The sequence below is a fragment of the Nyctereutes procyonoides genome, unplaced genomic scaffold, assembly GCF_905146905.1.
Source record: "Nyctereutes procyonoides isolate TBG_1078 unplaced genomic scaffold, NYPRO_anot_genome, whole genome shotgun sequence".
NCBI lineage: Eukaryota > Metazoa > Chordata > Mammalia > Carnivora > Canidae > Nyctereutes > Nyctereutes procyonoides.
Genome location: NW_026575146.1, coordinates 77,780,140 through 77,808,134, shown reverse-complemented (window position 1 = coordinate 77,808,134; position 27,995 = coordinate 77,780,140). Strand labels below are relative to the sequence as shown.

General features: G+C 43.4%; 1 long non-coding RNA gene across 1 annotated transcript; it reads right to left on the bottom strand.

Moving 5' to 3' along the window:
* Positions 1 to 5: 5 nt before the first annotated feature.
* On the bottom strand, positions 6 to 27,934 carry LOC129500997 (uncharacterized). The gene is made up of 4 exons (XR_008662626.1): positions 27,694 to 27,934; positions 10,093 to 10,574; positions 8,854 to 8,944; positions 6 to 92 (listed from the first exon to the last, which is right to left on the bottom strand). It is a non-coding gene; the product is annotated as an uncharacterized LOC129500997 (long non-coding RNA).
* Between the last annotated feature and the right edge of the window lie 61 nt (positions 27,935 to 27,995).

Sequence of the window (27,995 nt, the reverse complement as noted above, 5' to 3'; positions counted from 1 at the left end):
TCGGGCACAGGCCTTGTTTCCAACAGCTTCACAACAGTACCCATAAGATGTGGCCAGCAAACTGATGCTATGGTTTCTTCCAGAACTGCCTGCTGAAGTGAACCAAATTTCCATTAAACACATACACACTCCTCTCCAACAACTAAACTGACCACCACAAAAAAAATAAAAATAAAAATAAACTGACCACCACAAACTGTAGCCAATTACCTCAAGCTTGGTGCTAATATGGAGGGGGGAAAAGCAGTGGGTCCTATAGGGTAGAGAAGAAGAGAGGCAGAAGCTTAGGAAGGATGGACACTGAAAAAAAAGTAAGAATTTGAAGATTCCTCTCCCTATTTCCTTAATGGTGTTATAGTGGCCAGGTGAACACATCCAGGTTTGGGGCAGTGATGTCAGAGTGGGAGGTCAGTTTTGATCAGAAGCTAGGAAACTAGTTGTTTAGGTTGTTTTATTATTTAATGTTAATTAAAGTAATAATTTATTGGACACTAAATCTGTTTCTTCCTCTATAAGCAGAACCTTAGGAATACAATTTGTATAATACCACTATATATTTCTGGTGAAGGGTTGGAAGTAACTTAAATATCCATGACTAAGAGAATGGATAAGCAAAATGGCATACATATTCTTTGGATGTGCAACCTTATTAAACCACAGCACTATGTTTAAAAAAAAAAAAAAATTAAGAAGCCGGGTGGCTCAGCAGTTTAGTGCTGCCTTCAGCCCAGGGCCTGATCCTGGAGACCCAGGATTGAGTCCCACATCGGGCTCCCTGCATGGAGCCTGCTTCTTCCTCTGCCTGTGTCTCTGCTCTCTCTCTCTCTCTCTCTCTCTCTCTCTCTCTGTCTCATGAATAAATAAATAAAATCTTTTTTAAAAAAGGTAAGAAAATTCTTTTGCAACAAAATCACTTGTATAAGTTAATACCACAAACAAAATACAAAAGTTCATTCACCCAAAACTCCCTCATTCTATTCCTTTGTGACCCCATCATCCCCTCATTCCAGTCCTGGACAACCAGGACTGGATCTGTTCTCCATCACTATACATTTGCCTTTTTGAAAATGGCATAAAAATGGAACCACATAGTATGGAACCTTTGAGACCAGCTACTTTCACTCACTATTCATGCCTCTGAGATTCATCCATTTTTTTAAAGACTATTTATTTATTTATTCATGAGAGACACAGAGAGAGGCAGAGACACAGGCAGAGAGGGAGAAGCAGGCTCCATGCAGGGAGCCTGAGGCGGGACTCGATCCCAGGTCCCTAGGATCACACCCTGAGCCAAAGACAGGAGCTAAACTGCTGAGCCACCCAGGCTGCGGGATTCATCCATATTGTGTGTGTAATTGACAGTTTTTTCCTTTTTAGCAACAAATATCACCCCATCGTATGTATGGACATACTCCAGTTTATCCATTAATCCACTGAAGATGTTTGGGTTGTTTTAGTTTGGGGTAGTAATGAATTAAACTGCTATAAACATTTGTGTAGGGATCCCTGGGTGGCGCAGCAGTTTGGCGCCTGCCTTTGGCCCAGGGCGCGATCCTGGAGACCCGGGATCAAATCCCACGTCGGGCTCCCGGTGCATGGAGCCTGCTTCTCCCTCTGCCTATGTCTCTGCCTCTCTCTCTCTCTCCCTTCTGTGTGACTATCATGAATAAAAAATAAAAATAAATAAATAAATAAAAAACATTTGTGTATAGGATTTTTGATAAACATAGAATTTTATCTCCATGATAAATACTTAGGAGTGGGATTGCCGGGTCATAAGACAAGAGTTTGTTTAACTTTACAAAAAATGGAGAAACTGTTTTCCAGAGTGCTTGTATATATTTTTATTACCATCAGCAATGTATGAGAATCCTAGTTTCATAGTTTCCAGAATATAGATATTGTATATATGTTATTAGATTCATATTCATTTCATTTTTTGGAACTATTATAAATAGTACTCCTACAATTTCAGTTTTCAATTTTTCATTGGTAGTATACAGAATAAATGCAATTGATTTTTGCATGTTGATCTATATCCTACAACCTTGCTAAATTCATTTATTAGTTCTAGCAGCTTTATTTTTTTTTTGTAGATTCCATGGAATATTTTCAGATTCCATGGAACTTTGCTAGACAATCATGTCATTTGCAAATAGGGACAGTTTTATTTTTTTCCTTTCCAATATGTAGGCCCTTTATTTCTTTTCCTTTTCTTATTGCACTGGTTAGAATTTCTAGTATGATGAATAAAAGTAGAGAGAGGAACATTTTGCTTTGTTCCCAATTTTGGAAGTTTCTTTAAGAATTGAACATACAGGGATCCCTGGGTGGCGCAGCGGTTTAGCGCCTGCCTTTGGCCCAGGGCGCGATCCTGGAGACCTGGGATCGAATCCCACGTCGGGCTCCCGGTGCATGGAGCCTGCTTCTCCCTCTGCCTGTGTCTCTGCCTCTCTCTCTCATTCTGTGTGACTATCATAAATAAATAAAAAAATTAAAAAAAAAGAATTGAACATACATGTACTACAAAGCTGTGGTCATCAGGACAGTGTGGTACTGGCACAAAAACAGACACATAGATCAATGGAACAGAATAGAGAACCCAGAAGTGGACCCTGAACTTTATGGTCAACTAATATTTGATAAAGGAGGAAAGACTATCCATTGGAAGAAAGACAGTCTCTTCAATAAATGGTGCTGGGAAAATTGGACATCCACATGCAGAAGAATGAAACTAGACCACTCTCTTTCACCATACACAAAGATAAACTCAAAATGGATGAAAGATCTAAATGTGAGACAAGATTCCATCAAAATCCTAGAGGAGAACACAGGCAACACCCTTTTTGAACTTGGCCACAGTAACTTCTTGGAAGATACATCCACGAAGGCAAAAGAAACAAAAGGAAAAATGAACTATTGGGACTTCATCAAGATAAGAAGCTTTTGCACAGCTAAGGATACAGTCAACAAAACTAAAAGACAACCTACAGAATGGGAGAAGATATTTGCAAATGACATATCAGATAAAGGGCTAGTTTCCAAAATCTATAAAGAACTTATTAAACTCAACACCAAAGAAACAAACAATCCAATCATGAAATGGGCAAAAGACATGAAGAGAAATCTCACAGAGGAAGACATAGACATGGCCAACATGCACATGAGAAAATGCTCTGCATCACTTGCCATCAGGGAAATACAAATCAAAACCACAATGAGATACCACCTCACACCAGTGAGAATGGGGAAAATTAACAAGGCAGGAAACAACAAATGTTGGAGAGGATGCGGAGAAAAGGGAACCCTCTTACTCTGTTGGTGGGAATGTGAAATGGTGCAGCCACTCTGGAAAACTGTGTGGAGGTTCCTCAAAGAGTTAAAAATAGACCTGCCCTACGACCCAGCAATTGCACTGCTGGGGATTTACCCCAAAGATTCAGATGCAATGAAACGCCAGGACACCTGCACCCCGATGTTTCTAGCAGCAATGTCCACAATAGCCAAACTGTGGAAGGAGCCTCGGTGTCCATCGAAAGATGAATGGATAAAGAAGATGTGGTTTATGTATACAATGGAATATTACTCAGCCATTAGAAACGACAAATACCCACCATTTGCTTCAACGTGGATGGTACTGGAGGGTATTATGCTGAGTGAAGTAAGTCAATCGGAGAAGGACAAACAGTGTATGTTCTCATTCATTTGGGGAATATAAATAATAGTGAAAGGGAATATAAGGGAAGGGAGAAGAAATGTGTGGGAAATATCAGAAAGGGAGACAGAACATAAAGACTCCTAACTCTGGGAAACGAACTAGGGGTGGTGGAAGGGGAGGAGGGCAGGGGGTGGGGGTGAATGGGTGACGGGCACTGAGGGGGACACTTGACGGGATGAGCACTGGGTGTTATTCTGTATGTTGGTAAATCGAACACCAATAAAAAATTAATTTATTAAAAAAAAGAATTGAACATACACTTATCATAAGATTCAGCCTTTTCTTTCTAAGGTACTACCATTCCTCGCCTCAAAAAAAACCCCAAAAGTGTATGTCTATACAAAGATTTTTTTTAAGACTTTATTTATTTATTCATGAGAGACACAGAGAGAGAGGCAGAGACACAGGCAGAGGGAGAAGCAGGCCCCTTGCAGGGAGCCTGATGTGGGACACAATTCCAGAACTCCAGGATCCACACCCTGAGCTGAAGGCAGACGCTCCACCACTGAGCCACCCAGGCATCCCCTATACAAAGATTTTTATACAAATGTTCATAACAGCCTTATTTTTAAGAGCCCCAAACTGACAACAACTCAAATACCCATCAACAGTGAAAGAATAAATAACAATATATCTTTATAATGGAATACTACTCAGTGAAGAAAAAGGAAAAGACTATTGATACATACAGCAACGTGGATGAATCTCAAAATGATTATCCAGAATGAAAGAAGATAGGGAGGAAAGGGAGTATGTACTGTATGGTTCACATACAACTTTAGAGGATAAAAACTAAAGCTACAGTGACACAGCAGATCTGTGGTTATCTGGAATGGAATTGGGGAGGAATGGACTATAAAGGAGTATAAAAAACTTTTGGAGTGGTAGATATGTTTGTAGTCTTGACTGTGGTGATAGGAAAGCTATCATATATGGTATACATATATGTCAAAAATCACCAAGTTGCAGCCTTTAAATATATGCAGTGTACTATATTTCAATCATACTTCAATAAAGCTGTAAAAAAAAAAAGGACAAACAGTAATACTGTAATAGTTCAACTGTTTTTCAGTCCTACTCTAGGACTTGACAAGTTAGAGTAGACAAGGGTGCCTAGGTGGCTCAGTCAGTTAAGTGTTGCCTTCAGCTCAGGTCATAATTGCAGAGTCCTGGGAGGGAGCCCCACATTGGGCTCCCTGCTTGGCAGGGAGTCTGCTTCTTCCTCTGCCCCTCACCCCACTTGTGCTCTCTCTCGCTCACTTGCTCTCTCTCTCTCTCTCTCAAATAAATAAAATGTTTTTTAAAAAATTTAGAGTAGACAGTCAAGAGTAGCGATGGAAGAGAGAATTATTATACCAAGAAAATTAACTCTGTGTTTGGTGGTCTGCCAGGTTCCAATCCATCTTGTTTGTTCCTACTGTCACCAATAAATCAACTTGCTTCTTCTTGACACAGTAACATTTCCAGTCTGTGACAGATATTTTTCTCCACTTCTCTGCTCTCAGAGCCAGCATCTGCCTCAGGAAGCTACCAGTTTTGCTTATCACCTATGAAGGGTTCCCTTCTGTGGTAATCAGCAGGGCTTTCTTGTATCCATTTCTCCTTAACTTTCCATTGAATATGTGGGACACTTTGTAATATCTAGACATTTTTTGCTGTTATCCCAGAATTGAAGGTCTTCTATGTTCTCCCATATCCTAAACCAAAACCATAATCTCAGTATGTGTTTTTAGGCTAAGAAAGCAGAGTCTCTGGTCCTAATCAAATATCACTACCCTCCAACCCTCATTCAACCTCCATGCTTCAGAATCAGGCCATCACATGCTGCTTTTCCTTGTTGTCAGCATCAACCAATCCCCTTCCAAAGTCCCTTCATCAGGGTGCCTGAGTTAAGCATCTACCTTTGGCTCAGGTCATGATCCTGGGGTCCTGGGATCAAGCCCCGCGTCGGGCTCCCCACCCAGTGGAAAGGCTGCTTCTCCCTCTGCCACCCACTTGTGCTTGCTCTCTCTCTCAAATAAATAAAAAAATCCTTTTTTAAAAGTCCCTTCATCAAAAAAATAAATAAATAAGAATAAAAAATAAAAAGTCCCTTCATCAATTTATAATTTCGTACTTGTCCACTGCTTTCCTCTCCACTCTATCTGTTACTATCCAGTACCTGGGTCACCATCCCTTAAAATGGCTTTTTCTTTCTGTCCTCCTCCTCATTGTCACAATGCCATTGTAAATATTGCACCAACCTTGAAATCACAATTAAATGCCTCTCACATTGGGGCACCTGGCTGGCTCAGTGGTTGAATGTCTGCCTTTGGCTCAGGACATGATCCAGGGTCTTGGGATCAAGTCCTGCATCAGACTCCCTGCACCTGTTTCTCCCTCTGCCTATGTCTCTGCCTCTCTCTCTCTCTCTCTCTCTCTCTCATGAAATAAAATCTTTAAAAAATAAATGCCTCTCATACTTAATAGCTATAACATAAAGGAAGAGGGTAAATGAATCTATATGGTGATAAAATTTCTACATTCCATTTAAAGAGGCAACATTTTTATTCTAAAGAGATTGTGAAAGGTTAAATATGGATATTATACTCCCTTAAGCAACCATTAGGAAAATCACAGAAGACCAATTATTAAAGATCAACTATTATAAGAGACCAGCAAGTTAATGTAAGAGACCAATTAATAAAAGATCAGTAATCAGAATAGATTAAAAACATGAACCAAGTATATCCTGTCTACAAGAAACTCACAGAAAATACAATGATACAGGTAGGATAGAAGCAAAGGGATACACTTCTACTTCTACCTCAAATGGAGTAACAGAGACTGGATTTATCCTCCTATATGAAATAACACAAAAAATCAGAGAAAATACATGAAATAATCATCTTCAAGTAATGAAGGACAGTGATCCTTGAGAGGTGGGAAAGGAAACAAGGCCAACCCCGTTGATTACACCAACTTTCTATCTTAAGAGAGTTTTCAGGCCATGATAGAGAGAACTCGATCCCTAGCATACTGTCTGAGCTGAGGATAATCCAGACCTCAGAATCTGAGAAAATCAAGGCAGCTAGAGATGGTTGAACAGAATATCACAGAGGAGAGAAGAGCAGAGAGAGAGAATTGCAGAGGACCCTCCTTGATCATGCAGCTAAGTGCTGATCATCACATGTGTGTGAGGAACCTACCAGGACTAGGGTAAAAACAACCTGAAGGGGTTAGACATAAGTCCTGGCACTCACATAGGGCATGGAATAATGACTGTTCCCATCAGCCAGAACTGAAATATTCATAACTCATAGGCCACTGGACTCAGGAAGGTCTTGACTCAGGAGTGGAAATAATCAGCCCCAGGCAAGCACCTGCCAAGTTCCAGACCTGCCTAACAAGTCATAAAAGCAAGACCCTAAAGCACTGCACTGTTTCAGAGTAGCTAAACTGAATTCTAGAACAAGACTCAAGAAGACTTCTAGATAGACAAAAATATTCAGCACCAAACAAGGTAAAACTCAAAATGTCCATGCTACTATTCGTTATAAGAAAGCTGAAGCGGTGGGCAGCCCTGGTGGCTCAGCGGTTTAGCGTTGCCTTTGGCCCAGGGTGTGATCCTGGAGATCCAGGATCGAGTCCTTGGTCAGACTCCCTGTATGGGGCCTGCTTCTCCCTCTGCCTGTGTCTCTGCCTCTCTCCCTCTCTCTGTGTGTCTCTCATGAATAAATAAAAAAACCTTTAAAAAAAAAAGACAAGAAAAGAAAAAGAAAGCTGGAGTGCTACTTTACTATTAGCAACGTGCATTTCACACCAGAGAAAACTATCAATGATAAAGAAGGTCATCTCACATGAAAAACAAGTTAATTCATGAAGAGAACATAATTATTAAAGATGTATTCCCACAGTAATAGTTAAATCCATGAAACAAAAACTGAAAGATTTGCCAGGCACTTATCCTAGAGAAAGGCAAACTTATGTCCAAACCAAATCTTATACATGATTGATCATAAAAGCTTTATTTTTAATAGCTGGAATATCTTATAATAGGTGGATGCTAAACAAACTCAGTTATAAAAAAGGAACTATTGATACACACAATTTGGATGGATCTCAAAGGCATTATGCTGAGTGAAAAGTCAATCTCAAAAGGTCATATATTATATGATTGTATTATATTTATGTATATTCTTGAAATGGCAAGATTATTGAAAAGAGATCTATTTTATTTCACTGGACATATCTGAAATATTACCATTTCTACATGTAATCAATACAAAAAAATTAATGAGATGTTTTACATTCTCTTATCATACTAAATCTTGAAAATGCAGTATTTTATACTCATCCTAATTTGGATTTACCACATTTAAAGTGCTCAATATCTACAGGTAATTACTCACTACCACGATGAACAACAAAGATCTAAGCAATATGAAATGCCTATTCATATCTGTTCCCCATTTTTTATTGTGGTGCTTATTTATTATTGAGTTTTGATTATTTTTCACACATTCTGGATGCAAGTTCTTAATCAGATACATAATTTGAAAATATTTCCTTTGCCTCATCCTTTTCTCTTAGTAGTGTCTTTCACCATTAATATTTTTAGTGATGAAGTCCAATTTACCAACTTTTGCTCTTATAGATCATGCCTTCAGTACCTTCTCTAAAAAATCCCTGCCCACCCCAAGGTCACAGTGGTTTTCTCCTATAATTGTTCCAACACTAATTGTTGAAAAGATCACCTTTTCTCTAAACTTATTTGCATCTTTGTCAAAAAGCAGTTATCCAAATACATGTCTTTTAAAAATCAATGTAAATACATTAATTTAAAATTTATTTATTGCTGGGTGCATCAGTGGCTGAGTTTGTTAAGCATCTGACTTTGGCTCAGCCTCACATTGGGCTCCCCACTTGTTGGGGAGTCTGCTTGACCCTCTGCCCCCCTCCAGCTCGTGCTCTCTCTCTCTCTCTCTTGTCTCAGATAAATAAATCTTTTAAAAAAACATTTAAAATAAAATAAAAATTTATTGCTAAAAACTGCTAATAATCATCTGAGCTTTCAGCAAGTTGCAATTACTGATCACAGAACCGCATGACAAATATAATAATAATGAAAAAGTCTGAAATACTGTGAGAATTACCAAAATGTGACACAGAGCCAGGAAGTAAGCAAATGTTGGAAGTATGACACTGATAAACCTGCTTGATGCAAGGTTGTCACAAACCTTCAATCTGTTAAAAACAAACAACAAAACGCTGCATTTATGAAGTGCAATAAACCAAGCACAATAAAGCAAAGTATGCCATAATTGTTATGTTTTCTTGCCATATTGAACCTTTTATTAATAATAACATCATCCTTTGTCTCTTGTAAACTTCTGATTTAATGTCTACTTTGTCTGATGTTAATATAGCCATCCTCACTCTCTCTTGGTTATTATTTGTATGGAGTATCCTTTTTTATGCTTTCATTTCTAACCTGCTGTGACTTTGGATCTCAAGTAAGTCTCTTATAGATAGCATATAATTGGATCAAATGTTTTTACCCATTCTACCAATCTCTATCTTTTGCTTGGAGAGTTTAAGCATTTACATTTAAAGTAATTACTGATAAGGAGGGACATATTTCTGTCACTGTGCTATTTTCTACATACATTATACTTTTTTACTCTCATTTCCTGAATTACCATCCTTTCTTTTGCATTCAGCTGATATTTTTGTAGTGAAATGTTTTAATTCCTTTCTCATTTCCTTCTGTAGATATTCTATAGCTATTTTCTTTATGGTTACCATGGGGAATACATTTAACATACTATTAACACTCTGATTTAAATTTATACCAGCTTAATTTCAATAACATACAAAAGCTTGGTTCCTTTACAGCTCCATCCCCACCCTTTTAGGTTGTTGATATCACAAAATTACATCATTATTCATTGTGTGCCCCCCAAAATAAACTAATAATTTCTTAAATAAATTAATCTCTTAAATTAGGTAGAATCAAGATTTGGAATTACAAACCAAAGTTACAGTAATACTTACTTTTACATTAATAACTGTTTTTAATGTATTATTAATCTCTTAAATCATGTAGAAAGTAAAATGTGCAGTTATAAACTACTGTTACAATAACAATAGCTTTCATAATTGCTCATATATAATGGGGCACCTGGGTGGCTCAGTCAGTTAAGTGACTGACTCTTGATTTTGGCTCAGGTCATGATCTCATGGTCATGAGATTGAGCCCCGCATCAGGCTTCCTGACCAGCACTGAGTCTGTTTGTCCCTCTCCCCGACCTCTGCCACTATCCCTGCTCATGTATCCTCTCTCTCTAAAATAAATAAAATCTTAAAAAAACAATAATTGCTCATGTATTTACCTTTATTGAGATCTTTATTTCTTCATATGATTTTGAGTTACTGTCTAGCATCCTTTCATTTCACCTTGTAAAACTCCCTCAAGCATTTCTTGTATAGCAAGTCTGGTGGTGACAAACCCCCTCAGCTTTTGTTTATCTGGGAATGTCTTAATTTCTCCCTCATTTCTGAAGAATAGATTTTCTGGATATAGGATTCTTGGTAGACAGTTTCTTTATTTTAACACCTTGAATATATTGGCCCTCTGTCTTCTGGTCTCCAAAGTTTCTGATGAGAATATGCTGGTAATCTAATTGAGGATCCTTTGTATGTGATGATTTGCTTCTCTTGACGCTGTCAAGATTTTCTCTTTGTCTTCGGTTTCAGAAAGTTTGGTTTTAATGTGTCTTAGTGTGGCTCTCCTTCAGTCCACTTAGAGTTTGTTGAGCTTCTTGGATATTTATATGCATGTCTTCCATCAAATTTGGGAAGTTTTCAGCCACAACTTGGAAAAAAACAAATGTCCATCAATATTTCTCCAAATATTCTCACTGCTCCTTTTTCTGTCTCTCCTCCTTTTGGGATTCCCATAACATGAGTATAAATTCACTTGAGGGTATCCCACAGGTCTCTTAGGTTCTGTTTGCTTTTCTTCAACCTTTATTTTCCCTGTCTCAGACTTGAAATTTTCCATTGTCCTACACTCAAGTTCACTGATTCTTTCTCCTGCCTGCTCAAATCTGTCTTTAAATCCCTCTACTGAATTTTTCATTTCAGTTATTGTACTTTTCAGCTACAGAATTTCCTTTTGGCTTCTTTTTAGGGTTTTCTATCTCTTTATTGATATTTCCATTTTGCCCACACACTGTTTTCTTGACTTCCTTCACAACTTCCTTTAATTCCTTGAGCATCTTTAAGATAGTTAAAGTCTTTGTTTAACATATCTGCATTAGGTCTTTTTTTGAAGACAGTTTCTGTTGATTTATTTGTTTTTCTTCTTTTTTAAAATATTTTATTTATTTATTCATGAAAGACACAGAGAGAGAGGGAAAGAGGCAGAGACACAGGCAGAGGGAGAAGCAGGCTCCATGCAGGGAGCCCAACATGGGCCTCAATCTCGGGTCTCCAGGATCACGCCCTGGGCTGAAGGCAGCACTAAACCACTGAGCCACCCAGGCTGCCCTTATTTTTTTCTTCTTTGAGTGCTACATTTTCCTGTTTCTTAGTACATTTTGTGATTTTTTTTGTTCAATACTGGACATTTCAATCTAATAATTGGTAACTCTGGATATCAGATTCTCCCCTTTCCTAAAGTTCATTGTTATTATTGTGGTTTTTTTAAGATTTATTTATTTATTCATGAGAGACACAGAGTGAGAGAGGCAGAGACATAGGCAGAGAGAGAAGCAGGCTCCCCAGGGAGCCCAATGTGAGACTCAATCTCAGATCCCAGGATCACACCCTGAGCCAAAGGTAGATGTTCAACCACTAAGCCACCCAATCATCCCTGTTATTATTGTTTTTATTTTTTATACATTTTATTGTTGTAGACCGCCTCTGTGCTGAGGATCAGCCAGAGGTATATACTTAAGGTCATCTTCTTTGTCTTTTGGTAGGCTCCACACCCGGTGTGGAGTCCCACATGGGGCTTGAACTCACAGTCCTGAGATCAAGACCTGAGCTGAGATTAAGAGTTGGACACTTAACTGACTGAGTCACCTAGGAGCCCAAATTTTAGGTCTTCTTAGATCTTTTCTTTCCTTGGGCATGCACAGCCCACTTTCTAATATTCCTCATATATGTAGTTTTTTTTAATATCCTAGTCTTTAAAATCTACCTCCCAAAGAGGAAAAAGCAAAAGTGAAGGGAGGAGAAAAGGTGCCAGCCCTTCACATCTCCTGGAAGTCACTTCAGCTGGAGAGAAAGGGTCTTGCAACAAAAGGGGGAGGTGCAATAACTATGACTGATCACCTCTTTGCACCTCTGTGATCAGATGCAGCAATCAGAACACAGATCCCCAGTAGTTGGAGAACAGAGTCCTTATTGCCCACACTAGCTCCCACAACTGCATGCAAGTTGCTCCAGGGACACATGTATGATATCCTGTCATGTGGCTGGTGGGGGGGTAGTGGATTGGTAGCTGCTACTATGCTAAAAACCAAAATTTACTACAATTTACCATCCAAGCCTTCCTCTGGAAATTGAAAGCCTTCAACAGACTCCAGAGTTCCACAATAGTTGTATCAGACAGATTATGCCAATACAACTGTAGTCTAGACGGAGAGACAGATTCCTGATGCTTCCTATTCTTTCATCTTCCCACTGTTTATCATTTTTTAAAGCTTAGATCAACAGTTCTAACTACCAAGTGAAAGGGAATTCATGGGGCAAAGGAACATGTTAAATGACACCACATGTATACAACCAGCACAACACAAACTGTGGGAACTCTGTAAGACAATGACCTGGCTTTGTCAAAAATTATGTTTAGAGAAAAAGAGAGAGAGAGAGAAGCTATAACTTAAAAGAGACTTAAACACATAAAACCAAGTGCAATGTGTGGACCTCACTTGGAGCTTGACTTGAAAACCAGGAAAAAATATTTTTATGAGACAGGAAAGGAACTCTATTAATTGACTGGCTATTGGGACACCTGGGTGGCTCAGCCATTAAGCATCTGCCTTTGGCCCAGGGCGTGATCCTGGAGACCCGGGATCGAATCCCACATCGGGCTCCCAGTGCATGGAGCCTGCTTCTCCCTCTGCCTGTGTCTCTGCCTCTCTCTCTCTCTCTCTCTCTCTGTGTGACTATCATAAATAAAAATTAAAAAAAAATAAAATAAAATAAAAAATAAAAAGCAATCAAGGTGGTGGTCACCTGGGTGGCTCAGTGGTTGAGCATCTGCTTTTGGCTCAGGTCATGACCCCCGGGTCCTGGGATTGAGGCCTGAGGAGCCTGCTTCTCCCTCTTCCTATGTCTCTACCTCTCTCTGTGTGTCTCTCATGAATAAATAAATAAAATCTTTATTAAAAAAAAAAAGAAAGCAACTGAGAAGCACCTGGGTGCCTCAGTTAGTTGAGCACCCAACTCTTGATTTCAGCTCAGGTCATGGTCTCAGGGTTGTGGGATGGACCCCTGCAGGAGGCTCTCCAAGAACCAGAGAGGGCAAGGAGGCTCCCTGCTCTGAGGGGAGCCTGCTTCTCCCTCTGCCTCTGCCTGCCGCGCCACCTGCTTTTGCTCGCTTTCTCTCTCTCATTCTCTGTCAACTAAATAAATCTTTAAAAAGAGCACAGAGACTGCTTGAGAATCTCTTTCCCTCTTCTTCTGCCCCTCCCCCTGCTCGCACACATGCATGCACATTCTCAAATAAATAAATAAAATCTAAAAAAAAAAAAAAAGGAATCAAAACGCAGCAGATTCAGGGAAAGCTCTGGAACCACCTCCCCAACTCAATGGACTTAAAAATAATTTAGGGGATCCCTGGGTGGTGCAGCAGTTTAGTGCCTGCCTTTGGCCCAGGGCGCGATCCTGGAGACCCGGGATCAAATCCCACATCGGGCTCCCGGTGCATGGAGCCTGCTTCTCCCTCTGCCTATGTCTCTGCCTCTCTCTCTCTCTCTGTGTGTGACTATCATAAAAATAATAATAATAATAATAATAATAATAATAATAATAATAATAATTTTAGATAGGAGACCTGGCCCAAGAAGAGAGCTATCACCATAGATAACTAACTACAGTATGAACTATGTACGGTGCACAAGGAGGAACCTAGCAAGGCCACTCAGATCAAAGTGGGCACTTTTTGTCCCCTTGTTTCTGAGGGGTCCGGCAAACATTTGTTTTTCATCTTTGTGTAAACTGTATTCCTTTCCCCTGAATCCCAGCTGCCTACCTGCTTCTCCTTTGTCCAGAAGGACACACAGACCTCATTTTGCCCAAGTGTCTGGAATTTCTATGTCAGTGTGGATTCCCCATATGTACACCTGTTAAATTCGAGTTCCTCCGGTCCACCTGTCTCATATCAATTTGATTCTTAGCTCAGCTAGAAGGATCTTGAAAGGGGGGAAATGTTTTTAAGATTCTATTTATTTATTCTTGAGAGACACAGAGAGAGAGGCAGAGACATAGGCAGAGGGAGAAGCAGGGTCCCTGCAGGGAGTACAATGCAGGGCTCGATCCCAAGATCCTGGGATCACGACCTGAGCCCAAGGCAGACGCTCAACCACTGAGCCACCCAAGCGTCCTGGGACAGGAATTCTTGTTCCCCAACAAAACATGGCCTTTGATGTTACCCTATAAGACCTATTTCAGGGATCCCTGGGTGGCACAGCGGTTTAGCTTCTGCCTTTGGCCCAGGGCCGATCGTGGAGACCCAGGATCGAATCCCACGTCGGGCTCCCGGTGCATGGAGCCTGCTTCTCCCTCTGCCTGTGTCTCTGCCTCTCTCTCTCTCTCTCTCTCTGTGTGTGTGTGTGTATGTGTGTGACTATCATAAATAAATAAATAAAAATTAAAAAATAAAATAAAAAAATAAAGACCTATTTCACATTGCTGACCTCCAGGGACTGTAAGGTAAGAAGCGTGTGTTGGTTTAAGCCGCTAAACGTGTGCTCACTTGTTACAGGAGCAGCTGGGATCTAATACACGCAACTCCACACAATGGGCAATGTGGTGGGGTCTGCAGCTGGGATGTGATTTTGGAGCAGCGTTGTTGGGGCCCAGAGCCAACAGCCAAGAAAGAATTCTTGAGATGTCTTTGGTGCCAAAAGATTTTTTTTTAGCCCAGGGACAGGACCTGTGGGCTAAAAGAGCTGCTGTGTCAGGACTGTGAGGAGCAACTGATTATACACTTTGGAGTTGGAGGAGGTAAAGACAAAGGGACAGTCCAGAAGGACTTTCATAGGCTAAAGAAGAATCACAGAATCTCAGAAGCCTGGCTATTGTCAAACTAAGGTTGTTTTTCCCTCTGGCAAAACATTAAGGTGGAGACAGTTTGAGAGATTCCACCCCCGCTCCCCAGGGAGGAACGTTATACTCCACTTGTCTCAAGTATTTGTCAACGGGCTGCAGGTTATCAGGTAATTTTTTTAAAGATTTTATTTATTTATTTATTCATGAGAGACACAGAGAGACAGAGAGGCAGAGATACAGTCAGAGGGAGAAGCAGGCTCCATGCAGGGAGGCCGAAGCAGGACTCGATCCCAAAACCCTGGGATCACTACCTGAGCCAAAACAGACGCTCAACTGCTGAGCCACCCAAGAGTCCCTAGGACATTTAATTTTATCTGCATTTCCTTCTGCCTTTGTTTCTCACATCAGTTGTACATCCTAACTTCCATCATTGTTTAAACAGGACATGCAGGCGCCTGGGTGCCTCAGTTGGTTAAGCGTCTGCCTTTGGTTCAGGTCATGATCTCAGGTCCTGGGATCGAGGCCCACTTCGGGCTCCCTGCTAAGTGAGGAGCTTGCTTCTCCCTCTCCCTCTGCCCCTACCCCCCACCCCTGCTTGTGCTTGTCCTTATTTGGACAGACAATCTCCTGGTTCAACATTCGCTAAGTACACACAACAACTTTAGCTGAACGTGTGCATTCCCTCAGACCCTGCACTGCCAGTTCTGGCTGCGTACACGGTGTGTCCACCGAAGGACCTCTATCTACAAGAATGTTCCCAGCAGCACTGCTTCTCATTGCCCAAAACTGGAGGTGACCCAAATGCCTGTCAGCAGCAGAACAGATAAATAAATACACTCATCACTTCCTACACAGCTGCCTGGGGCTCTGAATCTGCCCTTCTCTGTGCTCACAGCAGGGAGGAGGCCTGGAAGACGCTGACCCCCCCCCCCCCCCCCCGTAAGTGCGTAAGTGCGGTCTGTATTCAGGATGCCTACGAGCACAGGGATACTGAGGCACAGGACATCTAAATAAGATGCCAAGGCATGTTTCCTCTTGCAGAATGAGCATTTGAACTCAAGCAGTCTGCCTCTACTATGGGAGTAGGAGACGTGGAAAGTCACACGTGGATGTAGCCGGGGAACGGCAAGCTTGTCCCCTCACAGCTGGGAAATCTGAAACAAGAAGCCAGCTTTCCTCAAGACCCTGTCTGGAAGCGCTTCCTAACCCCTGGGCTGGCCTTCCCTGGAGATTGGCACCACAGGCTGAGGTGCCAGAGTGTGGGGCTGATCATGTCCTTTCCAGCTCTAAGCTGGGTGCCAGGACATTTGTTTCTGGTCTGATGAACAGCGCTGGGGAAGCCCTTAGGGACACAGTGAAGGGCACGGCGGAGGAGGTGGGGGGCAGTTAGGATACTCAATATTCTTCAATATTGCAAAAGCCCAACACTTGAATCAGGCTCCAGGCCAGAATATCATCCCTGAGTGGCCAGAACGTGCTGGTTGTTCCCCTCTGTTCACAGACCAAGGACCAGAGAACTTGAGTACTGATTGGTCAAACACAGGGAAATTAAGGAACACTCCAAATGCATCATGAGGAATGATATACCTTCCAAAGGGGGAAGACTGGGTTTAGGTTTACCAGATCAGCTGTAAAAGCTTCATGGTTATCACAGGACTGGGCCTCTCAACGGCTGGGAACCCTGAGGTTGAGGAGGCCACTCCAGGAGTCCAGGAACCTGGAACCACCCACACATGCAGAGCTGCTGTAACAGTGTCAGCTCCATTCTGCATACTACAGAGACAGGCTGGCCACAGACCCCTGTGCCAGAACAGCTGCCTCCAATCTGCTTGTGACAACCCAGCCAGCCTCACTGTACCGGGGAAGTCCAAGAACTGTCTGGATCCAATTATTTTTCCAAGCAGCAAAAGTTCTGGGAAACTGGCTGGTGCAAACCACTAAATTTCTCTCACTTGTAAACTGGAGACAGTCATCATTCTGGCTGTGACAATTAAGTGGTCTCCTCTTGTCACATGCAAGAATCAGGAAGGGATACAGGTCTGCGAGGCCTAAAGTTTACATAAGAACTAGCAGAGGGACGTCTGGGTGGCTCAGCAGTTGAGCATCGGCCTTTGGCTCAGGGTGTGATCCTGGAATCCCTACATCGAGTCCCACATCAGGCTCCCTGCGTGAAGCCTACTTCTCCCTCAGTCTGTGTCTCTGCCTCTGTGTGTGTGTGTGTCTCTCATGAATAAATAAATAAAACCTTAAAAAAAAAAAGAACTAGGAGGAAAGATGTTGAAATTAACTCAAAAGATCTTGGGGTGGGGAGCTGCCTGGCTCAGTCATGGAGCATGCAACAAACACTTGATCTCGGTGTTGTGGGTTTGAGCCTCATGTTAGGTATAGAGATGACTCAAGAAAAAAAAAAGAAAAAAAAGGGGGGATCCCTGGGTGGCTCAGCGGTTTAGCACCTGTCTTCGGCCCAGGGTGTGACCCTGGAGTCCTGGGATTGAGTCCCACGTTGGGCTCCCTGCATGGAGCCTGCTTCTCCCTCTGCCTGTGTCTCTGCCTCTATCTCTGTGTGTGTGTGTCTGTCTCATGAATACATAAATAAAATCTTTAAAAAAAAAGATCTTGGGATGCATAAAACCCTTGACTGCACCTTTATTTACAAACCAATTCTTCACTGAGCTAAAGGCAAAAATTAAGAAAAACCTAGATTGATGATATTTGATAGATCCAAGTGAACTAATCTAGATTTAAAAACCCCAGTGCAAAAAAAATAAATAAAATAAAAAATAAAATAAAAAATAAAAACCCCAGTGCAGGAGGTGGGAGGGGGAATGCCCAGCTGGCTCAGTCAGAAGAGCATGTGACTCTTGATCTCAGGGTTGTGAGTTTGAGCCCCACGTTGGGTGCAGAGATGACTTAAAAAAACACAATCTTAAAAAAAAATTTTTTAAAAAATTAAAAAACAACAGGCAATGCAGTGACTAATTACAATTAAATAATGTCAAGGCATTGGCTCATCGACCAGAAAACCTGGATGCTATCAAAGCTTCCTTCCAGCCTCCTGTAGACAACCACACCCAAATGCGATATGACAACACAACAGCTTCTCTGCTGAGCCTCCCTCTCCTGCTCTGTTCCCTTTCACCACACAAACCCCATCCACTGTGACCCTGACAGTTCCCTTCAGAGAAGCCTAGCATGCACGGGAGCTCCCCAGGGTCCTCTCTCAAAGGGCCTCCCACCTCTCCTGCCCAGGAGCAGAACCCAAGAACTCGGAGCTGATGGGAACCATACAGATTGCACTGCTGGCCCGAGTCTTCACCCTGTAAGGCCGCAGTCACATGACTGGCATGGCCGTGAGACTTGCTTCCACCAACAGAATGAGGTGGAAGTAACAGTGCCAGTTTCAAGCCTGGGTCTCCTTTGAGGGGCCTCGCATGTTTCTACTTGTACCGCTGCACCTCAGAGGATGAGCCCGGGCTAGCCTATTGGAAGATGACAGACACTTGGAGCGAAACCAAGCCTCCCAGCCACCCCAGGAGAGACCAAGCTCTCAGTAAACAACTGACCCCCAGACAGACGAGCAAACACAGTCAAGCCCAGGAGACCCAACCAGCCAGCCCTGCTGAAACTACCCGCCTGGGAAGTCATGAGCTTAAATAAAAGCTACAGAGCGTGGGGAAGGCTTGTTACACAGCATTATTGTAGCAGAAGAGCCTGCTGAGGGAAACCTGCAGACCCTTGGTCTGGCCAAAATCTTGAAGCCAGGCCGCTTGGATGTGGGTCCCATTTCCACCATTTGTCAGCTGAGTTGACTTTAAGATTCATCTGCAGGGCTGCCTGGGTGGCTCAGTTGGTTAAGTGTCTGCCTTTGGCTCAGGTCATGATCCTGGGGTCCTGGAATGGAGCCCTGCATCAGGCTCTCTGCTCAGTGAAGAGTCTACTTCTCCCTCTCCCTCTGCCTGCCGCTCCACCTGCTTGTGCTCACTCTCTCATTCTCTGTCAAATAAATAAGTAAAATCTTAAAAAAAAAAAAAGATTCATCTGTAAAATGGGATGGTAGTGACTCTAACCCAACAGAACTACTTTATCACTCAGGAGCTGAATGTTTACAGTGTTCCTACTGCTCCTGTGAGAAGCAGGAGACAATGCCCTCACAGAACTCAGGCTCAAGTGGTGCAAAGCAAATGCTTAAAAACCAAGGAGATCAGGGATCCCTGGGTGACTCAGCAGTTTGGTGCCTGCCTTGGGCCCAGGGCACAATCCTGGGGTCCCGGGATTGAGTCCCACGTCGGGCTCCCTGAGTGGAGCCTGCTTCTCCCTCTGCCTGTGTCTCTGCCTCTCTCTCTCTCTCTCTCTCTCTCTCTGTCTATAATGAATGAATGAATGAATGAATGAATGAATAAATAAATCTTTAAAAACCAAGGAGATCTCTGACAGAATGTCCGGTGGAGAGAATAGCTGTGAAGACCAGTAAGGCAGTGTGAAGGGATGGAGGACTGGGAGTGCGGAGAGGAGAGGCTGCTTTTGATAAGGTGGTCAGGGAAGTCCACTCAGAGGAAGTGACATGCCAGCAGACACAGAAAGAAGAGGGAGAGAGAGTTAGAAAGGCTGGAGAGGGAGAGCCCTCCAGCACAGGGCACAGCCAGTGCAAAGGCCAGGAGGCAGGCTTGCCGTCAGTGTGCATGAAGAATGGAAGAAGGCAGGAAGCAGGGTGGCAGGATAGTGGTGTCCGAGCAGCAGGCAGCAATGGGATCATGAGGAACAAGGAGAGTGCACATTATCATTGTGATAATTAAATGAGTTAATATGTGGAACGCGCTCAGGACAGTGCCTGGGTCATGGTGAGCATCCAGGAGGTGTCAGCTTTCACTTTACTGTTGGCACTTTTACCCACAAAATGCAGTGTTTCCCCATTCCAGGGCCCCAAGAGAAAAATCCCCAGGGGATGATTGCCCCTTCCTGGAACTAAGAAGAAAGAGTTGGGGGTGGGGGTGGGGGGGTATCTTGACAAGGGAAACTTGCTTTTGACTCTAAGTTGGTATTTGAATTTCTACAGCAAGACTGGGTCCATGTATTATTTATGAGATTAAAAAAATAACGCCAAGAGTGCCTGGGTGGCTCAGTCAGTTAAGCGTCTGCCTTCAGTTCAGGCCATGATCTCAAGGTCCTGGAATCGAGTCCCCCATAGGGAGCCTGCTTCTCCTTCTGCCTATGTCTCTGCCTCTCTCTCACTGCATCTCTTGTGAATAAATAAATAAAAATCTTTAAGATTAAAAAAAGAAAAAGAAAATCTGCTGGTTCCTAAGAGCCAAACTGGGTTACAGAACAAAATTCCAAGGCCAGGGACGCCTGGGTGGCTCAGCGGTTTAGCGCCTGCCTTCGGCCCAGGGCGTGACCCTGGAGACCCGGGATCAAGTCCCACATCAGGCTCCCTGCATGGAGCCTGCCTCTCCCTCTGCCTGTGGCTCTGACTCTCTCTCTTTCTGTGTCTCTCATGAATAAATAAATAAAATCTTTAAAAAAAAAAACTCCAAGGCCAAGGTTTTTTCCCAAATGGGCCACGACCTATTTCCCCCCACGCAGCCTCATCTGCTGACTCCCTCCCACGCAAAGCTGCACCGTCTTCCCAGAACAAGGCGGGTTCTCTCGCGCCTTTGCTACTTATGGTTGAAGACTGCTCCAACGTCACCTCTTCCTGTAAGACCTGCTGGCACCCCCGCAGAGTCCACCGGAGAGCGTCGCTGCAGAGCAGAATCTTGTTTAAATGGGGTCCCTGCGCCAGCCAGAGACGCAAGCCAGGAGCGGACAGTGCTCCTCGCAGCCGCCAGAGGGCGCTCTCAAAACGCTAACCAACCCGCTTGGTTTCAACCCAACCACAGCCCCTTCAGCCACCACCACCAGTGCCTCCCAGGTGTTCTTAGAGTTTATCAGGGAAGATGCTTGCTGGGTTCAAATCCTAGACAGGCCACCGATCCTGAAACTGAGCCAGTGGCATTACCTGTCCAGACCCCTGTCCCTATACAGTGCCTTCAGGGGGATGAAACAGATGGCTTCCTATAAAGCACCTGCAACAGTGTCGAAGAGGAGGTTCTCAGTATCTCAGTACACGCTGGCTACTGCATCACTAAAGCTGTTGCTTCCCGACAGGGAACAGCAAACTCAAACTGAGTGATTGGGGAGAGCTTAATAAAGAGACGATTATCACAAGGGCAGAGGCAGGTGAGTAGGGAAAGCTCGAGGTGGCACAGCACCCCCAGACCAGAAAGGAGGAGTGATGGATATAGAGAGGGATGGAAGGGTGGATGTGTTACAGTGAGCAGAGTAAAATGTTAACCGTGGAATCTAAGCGATGTGGCCAGAACTTCTCTGTATGCTTCAAATTTTTCATTAAAATTGCTTGGGATGGATACCTGGGTGGCTCAGTGGTTGAGTGTCTGCCTTTGGCTCAGGTCATGATATCAGAGTCCTGGAATCGAGTCCTGCATCAGGCTCCTGGCAAGGAACCTGCTTCTCCCTCTGCCTCTCTGTCTGTCATGAATAAATAAATAAAATCTTTTAAAAATAAATAAATAAAATAATATTTTTTAAAAATGTTTAAGAGGGGGATCCCTGGGTGGCGCAGCGGTTTGGTGCCTGCCTTTGGCCCAGGGTGCGATCCTGGAGACCCGGGATCGAATCCCACGTCAGGCTCTCGGTGCATGGAGCCTGCTTCTCCCTCTGCCTATGTCTCTGCCTCTCTCTCTCTCTCTCTCCATGTGTGACTATCATAAATAAATAAAAATTAAAAAAATGTTTAAGAGGGGCACCTGAGTGGCTCAGAGTCTGCTTCTCCTTCTCCCCCTGCTCATGTGCTCTCTCTCAAATAAATAAATAAAATCTTTGTATTTTTTAAAGATTTTATTTATTTATTCATGAGAAGCACAGAAAGAGAGGTAAAGACATAGGCAGAGGGAGAAGCAGGCTCCATGCAGAAAGCCGGAGGTGGGACTCAGTTCCAGAACCCTAGGATCATGACCTGAGCCAAAGGCAAATGCTCAACCACTGAACCACCCAAGTGCCCCTAAATAAAATCTTTTTCAAAAAATAAATAAATAGGGTAGCCCCAGTGGCCCAGCAGTTTAGCACCGCCTTCAGCCCAGGGTGTGTGATCCTGGAGATATGGGATCGAGTCCCAGGTCGGGCTCCCTACATGGAGCCTGCTTCTCCCTCTCCCTCCCCTCTCCCTGTCCCTCTGCCTCTCTCTCTCTCTCTCTCTCTCTCTCTCTGGGTCATGAATAAATAAATAAAACAGAAAGAAAGAGAAAGAAAGAAAGAAAGAAAGAAAGAAAGAAAGAAAGAAAGAAAGAAAGAAAGAAAGAAAAAGAGAGAAAGAGAGAAAGAAAGAGCGAGCTTGGGTAGGGGGCACCTGGGTGACCGAGTCAGTTCAGCTTCTGACTTTTGAGCTCAGCTCAGGTCTTGATCTTGGGGTTGTGAGTTCCAGCCCCCCATTGGGCTCCATGCTAAGCGTGAAGCCCACTTAAAAAAGAATGCTGGGAAGGGTGTTTAGTCAGCAAAGAAATTTGGATGGAATTGGTTAGAGCAGCCTAGAAAAAAAGTAATTTCTCTAGGACTTTCCACAGAAACCACAGCCCCTTTCCCTGCAGCCTTCAGGAATTAATTTTGCCAGCTGTCAAGCCTCAACTCCTGAGGAAGCCTGATGGCAGAAAAGTGAAAAGAAGAAAGAAGCAAAGACAGTGCTCCTGCTTTTCAGGTATCCTGTCATCGCATCCTGAGAACTGCCTAACATCTGAGCTCATTTATTAGTTGATCAACAAACGTTTATTGAAACCCTCCTCTCTGTGCCTGACCCTGAGCTGGGCAGTGCCAAAAACACAGCCTGGCCCCGCCCTCAGTGAACTCAGAGTCCAGGGGCAGAGCCAGATTCGTTCTTCTGATAGACACCATCTAGAGTGATCAGAACATTTATGAGGGAAGCTCAGGGGTCATGGGAGCCCCTGGAGGTCAGAGAGGGCTTCCTGCTAGAGAGGACATCTGAGCTAAGTCTTGAGGGACTAGGTGTCAGCCAGGTCGAGAGAGGGGAGGACAAGGGAAAAGCATCCTGGGCAGAAGGAGTGGCACACGGAAAGGCAGGAGGTGGAGCAGAAGAGCATGATGCTCACAGTGAATGCAAGTTCGGTTTAACTGGAGTACAAATGTAAAGAAGGGGAGAGGCTGAAGTAAGCAGGAAGCCATCAGCATGATGCAAAAGGGCAGGTATGGCCTCCTACACCACCATAAAGCATGCAGACCCCATTCTGACAGTGCTCAGGAGTCATGGCAGTATTATGGACAGTGGGAGTGGACTCCATAATACATGTAGTATTATGGACAAGTTCACACTTGAACAGAAGTATGAACAAGTGAAGGGCAGAGGGAACATTAGTCAGGAACTAGCTAAGTTATGCTGCAGTAACAAACAAGCCCCCCGGATTCAGTGGCTCAAAACAGACAAGGTTTATTCCTTGCTTATGTGACATGTGCCATGGATCTCTAAGGACCCTGTTCCATATCATCTTCACTCAATAGCCCTGGCTGACCAAAGCTCTGCTATTTGAAAGGTTGGTGGGGACAGCGACAAAGCAGAGAATGTGGAGATCCACATACACCCGCTCAAATGCTTCCACCCAGAAGTACCTCTCACCGCTTCTTTGGCCACCACAAGTCACTAACCACACATTACTTGAGGCACGGAAAAGGGTGATCCTCCCACATGCCCAGAAATAGAGAAAGACTGGCCACTGATGATCAGGAGCAATGGCCACCCTAGGACATGGGCATGGAAGCATCAAGAACAACAGGGAACAGGTAAGAAATGAAGCAGCCTGGACTCAGATGGCAGAAATGAAGGATGTGAAGATCTGAGGGACATTCAGGAATCACATAGAATTCTGTATCTGCTGGCAATCTGTCCCAAATTCTTATTCTAGAAAACCAGCGAACACACAAAAATAATCAGACTAACAATCAGGAGAATGGGGAGATGTTGGTCAAAGGCTACAAACTTCCAGTATAAAATAAATAAGTTCTGGAATCCAATGTGCAATACGGTGACTATAGTGAAAAATGTCATATTGTGGGGCACTTGGGTGGCTTAGTCGGTTAAGTGTCTGCTTTTGGCTCAGGTCATGATCTCAGGGTCCTGGGATCCAGCCCCATGTTGGGCTCCTTGCTCAGTGGGGAGTCTGCTTCTCCTTCTCCCTCTGCCCCTCCTCCCCCAGCCCATGCTTTCTCTCTCTTTCTCAAATATTTTTTTAAATGTCGTATTGAATACTTGAAAGCTGCCAAGAGAGAAAATCCCTTTTTCCTTTTTTAAAGTTTTATTTATTTAATTAATCTCTACTGCAACGTGGATCTCAAATTCACAGCCTCAACATCAAGAGTCATAGGCTCTTCTGATTGAACCAGCCAGGTGCCTCTCTTTTCTTTTTTTAATTGAAGTATAATTGGCATAAAGTGTTGTATTAGTTTCAGGCGTACAATATAGTGATTCAACACTTCTATACACACTTAGTGCTCATGTGGACAAGTGCTCTCCTTCATCCTCATCTCCTATTTCACCCATCCCCCCACCAACCTCCCCTCTGGAAACCACCAGTTTGTTCTCTGTATTTAGGAGCCTGTTTTTTGTTTGCCAAAGAGAATAAATCTTTTTTTATAAAGATTTTATAAATCTAAAGATTTATTTATTTATGTTACAGAGAGAGTGAGAGAGAGAATGGATGAACACAAGGGAAGGGACAGAGGCGGAGGAAGAGACTCAGAATCCCCACTGAGCATGGGGCCCTATACTGGGCTTGATCCAATGACCCTGAGATCATGACCTGACCTGAAATTAAAAAGTCAGACACTTAACCAGCCGTGTGCCTCACGAAGGGCGTAAATCTTAAGTATTCCCACTATACATATTAAAAATGGTTAACTATGTGAGGATGTGTTAATTAGCTGAATGTGGTACATTTCACAACATAACACGTGTGTCAAATCATCATTTTTTGCGTTTTTGCACCCTAAATACATACAAGGTTTAGTCATCAATTATACCTAAATAAACCTGGGAAAACCAATCAGGTGGCTGTTAGAACAAAAATGGGCTCTTTAGTGCTGCTTAGAATAGGAGCAAAAATTCATTAGCGCGCCCAGCACTTGTCTACATAAGCATCTGCGGAGAAAAATATAACGCAAACCGTGTGTATCCTTCTAAATTTTCTAGTAACCACATTAGAAAAAGCAAAGAAACAGGTCAGATTAATCACATTTCAGGGTACCTGGGTGGCTCAGTGGTTGAGCATCTGCCTTCACCTCAGGTCATGATCCTGGGGTCCTGGGATCGAGTCCCACATTGGGCTCCCCATGGGGAGCCTGCTTCTCCCTATGCCTATGTCTCTACCTTTCTGTGTCTCTCATGAATGAATAAATAAAATCTTAAAAAAAAAGATTAATCACATTTCAATCCAATATGTCCAAAATATTATCATGGTAGAATGGGACCCATATAAACATTATTAATGAAGTATTTTACATTCCTTTATTTTTCCTGCCAAGTCTTCAAGTGCAGTGTGTCATTTATGTTCACAGTGCATCTCCATCCAGACCAGCCACATTTCAAGGGCTCAGTAGCCACATGTGGCCTCTTTATTGCACAGTGAAGATCCAGACATACTAGCTAATTACTACATCTTCACAACAGTCCTATAAAGCAGGTACTGCTTCTGTTTTATAGATGAAACTGAGGCACAGAAAAATGAAGAGACTTGCCCCAAGTCACAAACTGGGGGAGGAACTGGGCTGTGGCCCCAGGAAATGCAGCTCCTTGCATGTGGAATCAAGATAGGCTGCTGCACAGGCCAATATGAGGCTGGGTGAGAGAGTGCCCATGGGGGCTTCTCCCATGCTCACCAGAGGTCTCCGCAGAGGATAAGGATGATTCTGGAGAATGCTGAAGAACCTTGCACCAGACCCAAGCAGGAGGGTGTGGGTGGGAATCCAGAGGCATGGGAAAGGATTGGATCATCTGCCTCTCACTTGCCACAGACTGCCGGAAAATCCCCCGGAGCATCTGGCTGCAGGCTGTGGACTGTAATGCTACTGGCTCCACTGGGATGGAGCAGAAAGCTGGAGCTGAGTCCCTGTGAAGGCCCAGACCCAGGAGGGTTGGGTTGAAGGCCTTCTTCAATGGTCCATCTGGTACCTAGCTCTGCACTGAGAACCCCAATCTCTCATGTAATCGCCCTTTCTTTCCGAATGGGAAAACTGAAGCTCAGAGAAGTACCATGACTTGTCCAAGATCACATGGGAAGAACAGAAAGGATGTATCAGGAAGGACAAAAAAGCACACTTCCCAACCCTCATCCCATGGCCATCCAATTCCCCTTCCAGAGGCAAGGGTACCGACTGCTTGCAGGTATTTCCTGAAATATCTTAGGCTATACGAGCATTCATAGCCAAATCATTTTTTCAAAAGATTTTATTTATTTATTTATTTGAGGGGGGCAGCAGTAGGGAGAGAGAACATGAAGCAGATTCCTCGCTGAGTGTGGAGCCCAAGACGGGACTGGATCCCATGACCTCAAGATCATGACCTGAGCTGAAACTAAGAGTCAGATGCTCAAATGACTGAGCCACACAGATATCCCCTGATCATTTTTTTTTACACAGATGTGGCACACTATTCTGCATCTTCCTTTTATTTTCCACTTAACAATATCATCTTCAGGGACGCCTAGGTAGCTCAGCAGTTATAGTGTCTGCCTTCGGCTCAGGGCATGATCCTGGAGTCCCAGGATTGAGTCCCACATCAGGCTCCCTGCATGGAGCCTGCTTCTCCCTCTGCCTGTGTCTCTGCCTCTCTCTCTCTCTCTCTCTCTCTCTCTGTCTCTCATGAATAAATAAATAAAATATTTTTTAAAAAACAATATCATCTTCATGATCTCTCCAGATTAACACATATGGATGTGCCTTGTTTTTTTTTAAGAATGCCCATAGGAAAAAAAAAAAAAAAAGAATGCCCATAGACCTCAAACTATCTGAATGTAGCATAATTAACTTAACCAGTCCCCTCATAAGGAACATTTAGGTTATTCCCCATTTTCTTCCATTAGAAACACTACTGAAATTAGTATCACTTGGGGAGACCTCCTGCCAGCCCTAGGAGGCCATGCCCATAAGATAAGTCCCCTGGGGGATAACTCAAAGTGATGTGCATTTTTTTTAAAGATTTTATTTATTTATTTATTCATGACAGACACACACATAGAGAGAGGGGCAGAGACACAGGCAGAGTGAGAAGCAGGCTCCACGCAGGGAGACCGACATGGGCCTTGATCCTGGGTCTCCAGGATCACACCCCGGGCTGAAGGTGGCACTAAACTGCTGGGCCACCAGGGCTGCCTGTGATGTGCATTTATTATTTTGAAAAACATGTCCACACTGCACTCCAGATTCCCACCTCCACCACTGGTTGACTACCCATCTCTAAAAAGGGCTTTTCGCTCTCTCTGTGTTGTTTAAATGTTTTACAGTGAGAAGGTATTCACGTACTACTTATGTAATTAAAATTAAATAAGCCCTTCATTAAAAACTCAAACCTGGAAAGGAGAGAAACCAGCAGGGCCAGTTCAGACTGAGCCTCCCACCCTGTCCCCTGTCACATCTACCTTGTCCCCAACAAGTCCTACCTGATAGTGAAATCCATTTCTCAAGCACAAACACGGACCTCAGCGACCTTGGGAAAAATGCAGGGATGAGATGATGTAATTTTCCCTCTGTGGTTTTTCATCTGAATTAGATTCTTCTGCTCTTCCCATAGTTCTTTCTTATCCTCCCTCTTCTCTCCTCAACTTCTGTTTCGGTGAGCACTGTACTGAAAATGTCTCTCAGGTCTGTCCAGTTCAATGAGAGAACACTTAAGTTATGCAGAATCTGGCATTTTTCACAAGAAAAGAAGAAAGGAAGAGCAGTGCTAGGAGCTTAGAAGTAG